Source organism: Hemibagrus wyckioides, linkage group LG27 (assembly GCF_019097595.1).
Source record: "Hemibagrus wyckioides isolate EC202008001 linkage group LG27, SWU_Hwy_1.0, whole genome shotgun sequence".
Lineage (NCBI taxonomy): Eukaryota > Metazoa > Chordata > Actinopteri > Siluriformes > Bagridae > Hemibagrus > Hemibagrus wyckioides.
In genome coordinates this window covers 7129820-7137947 of record NC_080736.1, presented here as the reverse complement: position 1 = coordinate 7137947, position 8128 = coordinate 7129820, and positions in this window count along the sequence as shown.

The window sequence follows — 8128 nt, the reverse complement described above, 5'->3', positions numbered from 1 at the left end:
GAATGACAGACGGCAGCATCAGTTCACTTCAATTGGCCAATGCGCATGCGCAATTGCTTAACGACGAGAAAACCTGTTAATTTCAGAGCTCAGGAACACTGACAACAATTTGTGTGTGTGGGGGGGCGGTGTATTGTGTGTGTGTGTGTGTGTATACATATATACACGTACATATATTAACTGTTGACCTGAATAATATTGATTATCAGTGGCACCACCTGTCAAGGAGTGGGATATATTAGGCAGCAAGTGAAAAGACATTTCTCAAAGTTGATTTGTTGGAACGACTCTTAAAGAGGCCAAATTGTGATTCTTAGACGAGTGGGTCAGTGCATCTCCAAAACAGCTTATGGGGTGTCCCAAGTATGCAGTGTTCATTACCTAGCAAAAGTCGTCCAAGAAAAGACATTCAGTGAACTGGCAGCAGGGTCATGGTCCTAGTCTCACTAATGCAAAGTGAAGCAAAGCCCAGCCAGTCTGGTCCAATCCCACAGAACAGTTACTGTAGCACAAATTGCTGAAAACATTAATGCTGGCTCTGAAGGAAAGGTGTCAAACCACACAGTGCATTGTTTGCTGCAAATGAGACTGCATAGAAGTAGACTGGTCAGAGAGCCCATAATGACTCCCATCCACTGCCAAAAGTGCCTACAATGGACACATGAACATCAGGATGAACTATGGGAAAATGACAAAATACAGTGTGATGATACACTGGGAAACCTTGGGTACTGTCATATGGATGTTACTTTGACATGTGCCACCTACATAAACTTTGATACAGATCAAGCCAGCCCCTTCATGGATTAACATTATAATGCCCCCTACTACACACACACACACACACACAATACAAGAATTGTTTGATAGATTTGGCTGCCAGCACGTTCTTTTAAATAAAGCTTAGTAGTAAGTGTGGTTGGTTAATCCCTCTGCCTGGTAAAAGGAAAGTAGTTAGGACTCTCTATAAGATTTGTTAGCTCCCAAGTTAGCTTACATTTTGCATTCTCATGGGACTCACTAAGGCTCCACTGTCAGAAAGTCATTACGTCCAGGGACAAGAACTGATCCTGCTTCGGCTCTTCCCCAAGGCAATTACCAAAGACAAACAGTGAATGATAGCTTCACAGTCTAATGACATACAAACATGGAGATCATAGGCTTGAAGTACAAAGGACAGTCATGGTGAATAATAATAATAATAATAATAATAATAATAATAATAATAATAATAATAATAATAATAATAATAATAATAATAATAATAGTGATTATGCTGCTGATGATGATTAAGAGGAAGAAGGAGAAGAAGGAGAAGAATAAAGTGGTCAGATGCCATCAAGCCTAGAGAGCAATCCTACAGCATGGGACTAGGCTACCCATGACCTCAAAACAAATCTTGCAACTGCGTATATGAAGCTGTGATAAACTCACTGTGGTTCACAGTTTGTCAGGCTTCCCTTCATCTTAAGTGGCATATACTGTATACTGATCTTATGAGCAAGGGAAAAGAAGTAGATACATTTTTTAAAATTGTTTTCTGTAGTGATGGGAGGGTCTTTCTGAAGGTTTGAAAAACCTGCATCAATCGTTTCCCAGATAAACGGACTAATAAATAAATAAATAAATAAACAAACAAATGGGGGGGGGGGATCATATTGACTTTTTTATTGAGTAACTGCAAAAATTAGCGACATCTGCTGGTCAATGAGAACTTATCTACCAAATTCTATGCCATTTCTCCTTTTGTTTATCTTCGCACTTATAATAATCTCAAATGAATGTATAAATTTTGTTCAGAATCGCTACAACTATGCATATTATTAGACATTTATATGCTTATATGATCTAATATAAATATATAGACTGTGCTGCTGACTGTAAAATGAATCTTAATTTCAGATTTCATCACTAGAAGCATTTCTAACACACTGTACACCATCTAGTGTTCAAAAGAATAAAATGCAGCTGTTACTCTACTCTTTGGTGTCGTGATACGTGCTATAAAGTATTCGTATAAAGCAGAGGTCTCATAGAGTAAGTGTTATAGAGTATGTACAGAATTAATCCAATCAAATTCATTCAAAATCAACTCAATAAACCTGTTTATTAAATGTCATCCCAAACAAGCACATTGTACACATTGCACATTGTACAGTTAATATTATGCATATGAATGCCATAAAAAATACTATTATTTATATACATAAAGTCCAACACAATTTCAGGTCTCTGCTTTCAAAATTTATATTAACTTCCATATCAAAGGTATTCCATATTTTATGAAAAGAGTCTTTTTCAGTCTTGCTGAGGACATCAGGGTATGTGCCAGGAGACTTGTAAGTAACTGGTAAATAACAGAACCAATTTGAATGAAGGAAATCAACAATAATAACACAATAATAATAATAATAATAATAACTGAAAAATCTAGTCATCAAACCCTTTGTGTTAATCAGTTACCTGCACCCAACAGTTAACATGCTGCTTGCAAAATATATTGCAAAATATACCTGTTCAACATTGACATTTTTTAAAAGTTCACACAATAGCTTATTCAGCTGGTTTGGTTTATAGCAATAAACTGTTTAATTGACTGTAATTAATAATTATAACACGAATAGCTCTTGACCACTTTCATTTTGTCAAAGTAGCTCTCAAAGGAAAAAAGGTTGGAGACTCCTGGTCTAGCGCTATGCTTCATTATTTTTTGTACTGATGATAATCATTCATGAGAATGATTCTTTGATCGAATTATTATGCTATTATTAATATTAGTAATATTTTGCATGCTTAATATTACAATTATAGTTTATGATACATTATGGTATTCATGTAAATATGTGATTATAGAACAATGATAATAATAATAATAATAATAATAATAATAATAATAATAATTATTATTATTATTATTATTATTATTATTATTATTATTATTATTATTATTATTATTATTATTATTATCTTCTGTTCCCAGGATGCACCCACATCTCTAATGCCTGGGAAACAGTTGGCCATCTACATGCTGGAGTCTGTGGCCTGTGAGTTTCACACTTACATACACACAAACACACACATACATCTGGCTCGTGTACACTTCTGCTCAGCAGCTCAACATTTTAATCCATGTTTTTCTGCTTAGGTTACTCCATATTAGCACATATAAAGATTATACCTCTGCCATATCACAAAACCGTAACTCTTCCCATGGCCTCCATGTAACTGAGACTAAGTGAAATATCACATAATCATAGAAATTTTTCAGACATTGTTATCACTTTGGAGTGCCATTTAATGGTGATCCATACTGGATCCAGTTCCCATATTCATCTCCCCAGTACCAGATCCATTTTGAGGACGAAGCAGAACTGATTAAATAGTAGATAGATGATAGACATATACAGAACCCTCAAAGTGTACAGCTATGACACTCTCACTGGAAAACAGAAGGGGATTTTAAAAAATTAAAATAAAACTGGATTAATGTTCGTTTACCAACAATTTCACTGCATCCATCTATTTTCTGTATCACTTATCCTACACAGGGTCATGGAGAATCTGGAGTCTATGAGGTGAGGGACAGCCTGAACACATAGCATGGCACAATCACACACACTCACACACACCACAAACAATTTACAGGGAGAATATACAGAGAGGAAGGAATAGAACCACCTACCCTGGAGATGTGAAGCAAACATGCTAAATCATGACTTCATTGGTAATTAACACAAAGCAGATGGAAAATTTTTTTGCTTATTGTCATAAGGGATTCCTGGTTGTATTTGTAAATAACTTACTTTTTTATGATTTTACAGTTAGATCTTTTAGCAATTGTTGACATTAATTTAAATTGCCGACATTACTTTAGAGTGACTACTAATACTATGCTTTTTCTAGCTAGAAAATAGATGAAATATAAAAGCCAGTCAAATTCTCCCAGTTCATAAGAGGTATGCATTAGTAGGAGAAAAAGTGACAGGGAACGCTAAAGGTGGAGGATGCAAGCGCTGACTTTTATTTCATAGAGAACTAAAGAAAACCAAAACAAGGGGTATAAATCAAAACAGTGAAACATTCAGACAGTAAGCAATGAAATGGAAGGCAAAGTGACAAACATCGACAGAAGCATGACAATGATGTGTACAGAAACCTGAACTTAAATAGATGCTGATTAGGAGAAATGCAGAAGAGGTGTGAGCACTCAGTGAGACATCCAGGGTCATGTGACATGCAGGGTCTGATGGATAATGTGCCCAGTCTAACCTTGACAAAAGCTAGGTGCTGTTTTAATATGTAATATGAATATATGCCTGTGTGTCTGAGTGGGATCACAGAATGCTCTTTCTATTTCTTCATTATCAGGCGGAACTTTCCAGCTACTCCCATTTACAGGGCGAGCAGAAATGCACATTTTCACATGTGTCTGTGTAGAAAAAGCACAATTATAGTACATAGAGAACATAGCATGTTATATACTGCTATTTATTTGGTATTTTTAAATCATGCTTATTTTCAAAACTGCAGAAATTTTGGAAATGGAAAAGACATTTCTCTGCAGAAAAAGACAACACACTTGGCTGAGACGTATATAAAATATTTGAAATGTAGTATTTTAAATATAGAATTAAAATGTTTTATTCAAAAGTTCAGTGTTACACCCACATAATCCCTAAATAAGCAGCATTTAAACAACAGCATTAAATGTCACGTCATTACTGAGAGTATAATTAGTCTAGAATGTGCCATATCCACTAGATGCCACTGCAGAGCCCAAACATCCTATCCAGCAAAATGAGCAACAACTATTCTGGGATACTTATTGGTCACTATGCAGCAGTACAGAAGAACTGTTTAAACCTATATGTACAAGTATTTACTTAAATGGCTTATAAGATTAATATATTACTGATGGATAGACATGTTTTCAACTACTTATTAATGAATGCCCAGAGCACACTGAATAACATCCTTCACTCACTTAAACAAATAAAATGTGGGGGTTTTTTTTCCTCACAATTTAATGTCTTCAAGGCTTCTACCCACCAGAGGGAGCCACGGACGTTTACAAAGACTTGCCTTGAGGTATTGCACTCTCTTTCTGCAAACTAATAATATATTCAGAATTCATTACTTTATTTTGCCTAAGTGTCTATCATATACTCCTCGTTTTTAATTCACAGATAATATATGCCATGCATTATCTGTGTATTCTGCAAACTTTAAATAGGATTGTGGTACAAGGCATGTATTATCATGTAATATGATATAAGCCTATTCTGTCTAAATGTAATTAAAGCATATCCTGTGTAAAACACCAGTTTTATACCTTTTATGTAGAGACCTTCAGTGGTTTCACGTCATCTTTTGCAGCTTACATTCATTAGAAACCACATTTATACTGCCATGTATGCCATGGATATAATGATAATTAATATTTCCACATGCTTACAAAGCACTTTCATCATTAAATCGTAACCCATAAATCGAAGACCTCATCCTACATTGTATTGTTTGTTGCAATGTCTCTCTCATATTTACCAGGACACCGCCCAGCTAATACTACCACTTTCATTAAATTGATACAAAGAAGTCAGGGGCATCATTGACTAAAGTTAAATTGTAAGGCTGCGTATTGCTGAAGGTTTTATCTAAATATCAATGTTTTAAGCATTACTGATTCATTGCACTACACTTTGGACCAACACAACTAATAAAAAAAAACATAATGGCTGTGTAATATGCTGCTGTTCATAGACTTACAAGGAAACAAACTGTAACAGCATGGTTAACATGAATGATAAGTTAATATTAATGCACTTGCTCTAATACTGTACATTATTGTTTCGATAGTAACATGTTAGACACAGAGACTTATATGGCAGATGGTCCAAATAATCTATGGCTAATAATAAATGGATTTAAGTACAGGTTGTTACACTGATCAGGCATAACATTATGAGCAGTGAGAGGTGAAGTGAATAACACTGATGATCTCCTCATCATGGCACCTGTTAGTGGGTGGGATATATTAGGCAGCAAGTGAACAAGTTGATGTGTTAGAAGCAGGAAAAATGGGCAAGCGTAAGGATTTAAGGGAGTTTGACAAGGGCCAAATTGTGATGGCTAGACAAATGGCTAGATGGCTAGATCTCCAAAACTGCAGTTCTTATGGGGTGTTCCCGGTCTGCAGTGGCCAGCATCTATCAAAAGTGGTCAAGGAAGGAACAGTGGTGAACCAGCAAGAGGGTCATGGGCGGCCAAGGCTCATTGATGTACGTGGGGAGCGAAGGCTGGCCCGTGTGATCCGATCCAACAGACGAGCTGCTGTTGCTCAAATTGCTGAAGAAGTTAATGCAGTGTATATGGCAGATGCTCCAAATAATCTAAGGCTAATAATTAACAGATTTAAATACAGGCTCTTATAACAAATGTTAAAATGATTGAAGCTTTTTGTAAAGAAATGTTTATTTAAATGATTATTAAGAAAGACAGACAGAGAGATTGTAACGAATGACTATTGAAACGCTATATACACTATATTGCCAAAAGTATTTGCTCACCCATCCAAATAATCAGAATCAGGTGTTCCAATCACTTCCATGGCCACAGGTGTATAAAATCAAGCACCTAGGCATGCAGACTGTTTTTACAAACATTTGTGAAAGAATGGGTCGCTCTCAGGAGCTCAGTGAATTCCAGTGTGGAACTGTGATAGGATGCCACCTGTGCAACAAATCCAGTCGTGAAATTTCCTCGCTCCTAAATAGTCCACAGTCAACTGTCAGCTGTATTATAAGAATGTGGAAGTGTTTGGGAACGACAGCAACTCAGCCACGAAGTGGTAGGCCACGTAAACTGACGGAGCGGGGTCAGCGGATGCTGAGGCGCATAGTGCGAAGAGGTTGCCAACTTTCTTCAGAGTGAATTGCTACAGACCTCCAAACTTCATGTGGCCTTCAGATTAGCTCAAGAACAGTGCGCAGAGAGCTTCATGGAATGGATTTCCATGGCCGAGCAGCTGCATCCAAGCCATACATCACCAAGTGCAATGCAAAGCGTCGGATGCAGTGGTGTAAAGCACGCCGCCACTGGACTCTAGAGCAGTGGAGACGCATTCTCTGGAGTGACGAATCGCGCTTCTCCATCTGGCAATCTGATGGACGAGTCTGGGTTTGGCAGTTGCCAGGAGAACGGTACTTGTCTGACTGCATTGTGCCAAGTGTAAAGTTTGGTGGAGGGGGGATTATGGTGTGGGGTTGTTTTTCAGGAGCTGGGCTTGGCCCCTTAGTTCCAGTGAAAGGAACTCTGAATGCTTCAGCATACCAAGACATTTTGGACAATTCCATGCTCCCAACTTTATGGGAACAGTTTGGAGCTGGCCCCTTCCTCTTCCAACATGACTGTGCACCAGTGCACAAAGCAAGGTCCATAAAGACATGGATGACAGAGTCTGGTGTGGATGAACTTGACTGGCCTGCACAGAGTCCTGACCTCAACCCAATAGAACACCTTTGGGATGAATTAGAGCGGAGACTGAGAGCCAGGCCTTCTCGTCCAACATCAGTGTGTGACCTCACAAATGCGCTTCTGGAAGAATGGTCAAAAATTCCCATAAACACACTCCTAAACCTTGTGGACAGCCTTCCCAGAAGAGTTGAAGCTGTTATAGCTGCAAAGGGTGGACCGACGTCATTTTGAACCCTATGGATTAGGAATGGGATGTCACTTAAGTTCATATGCGAGTCAAGGCAGGTGAGCGAATACTTTTGGCAATATAGTGTATGTTCCACAACTTAAAATCCAACTATAAGCCATTAAAATGCATTTGTTAATATATTAAATAATGTCATTATTTGCATATAATTACAGCATAAGCTGAATAAAACACTACTACGCTGGCAGAAATAGTGACCTTCTGTGGTCACTTGTTATGATAACATTGTTTACATACTGTAAAAATAGCATTGTTTACATAAAAATAAAAAATAAAAAACCCAAGGTCTGTCATGTGTTAATCCGTATTCTGAATCAATCTTCAAAAAAAAAGCCAGAAAGTAATTTTATTACTCTTTTGTTTTTATGACCTAACAGCAAAATCACATTATTGATCATGTTTGTAGCA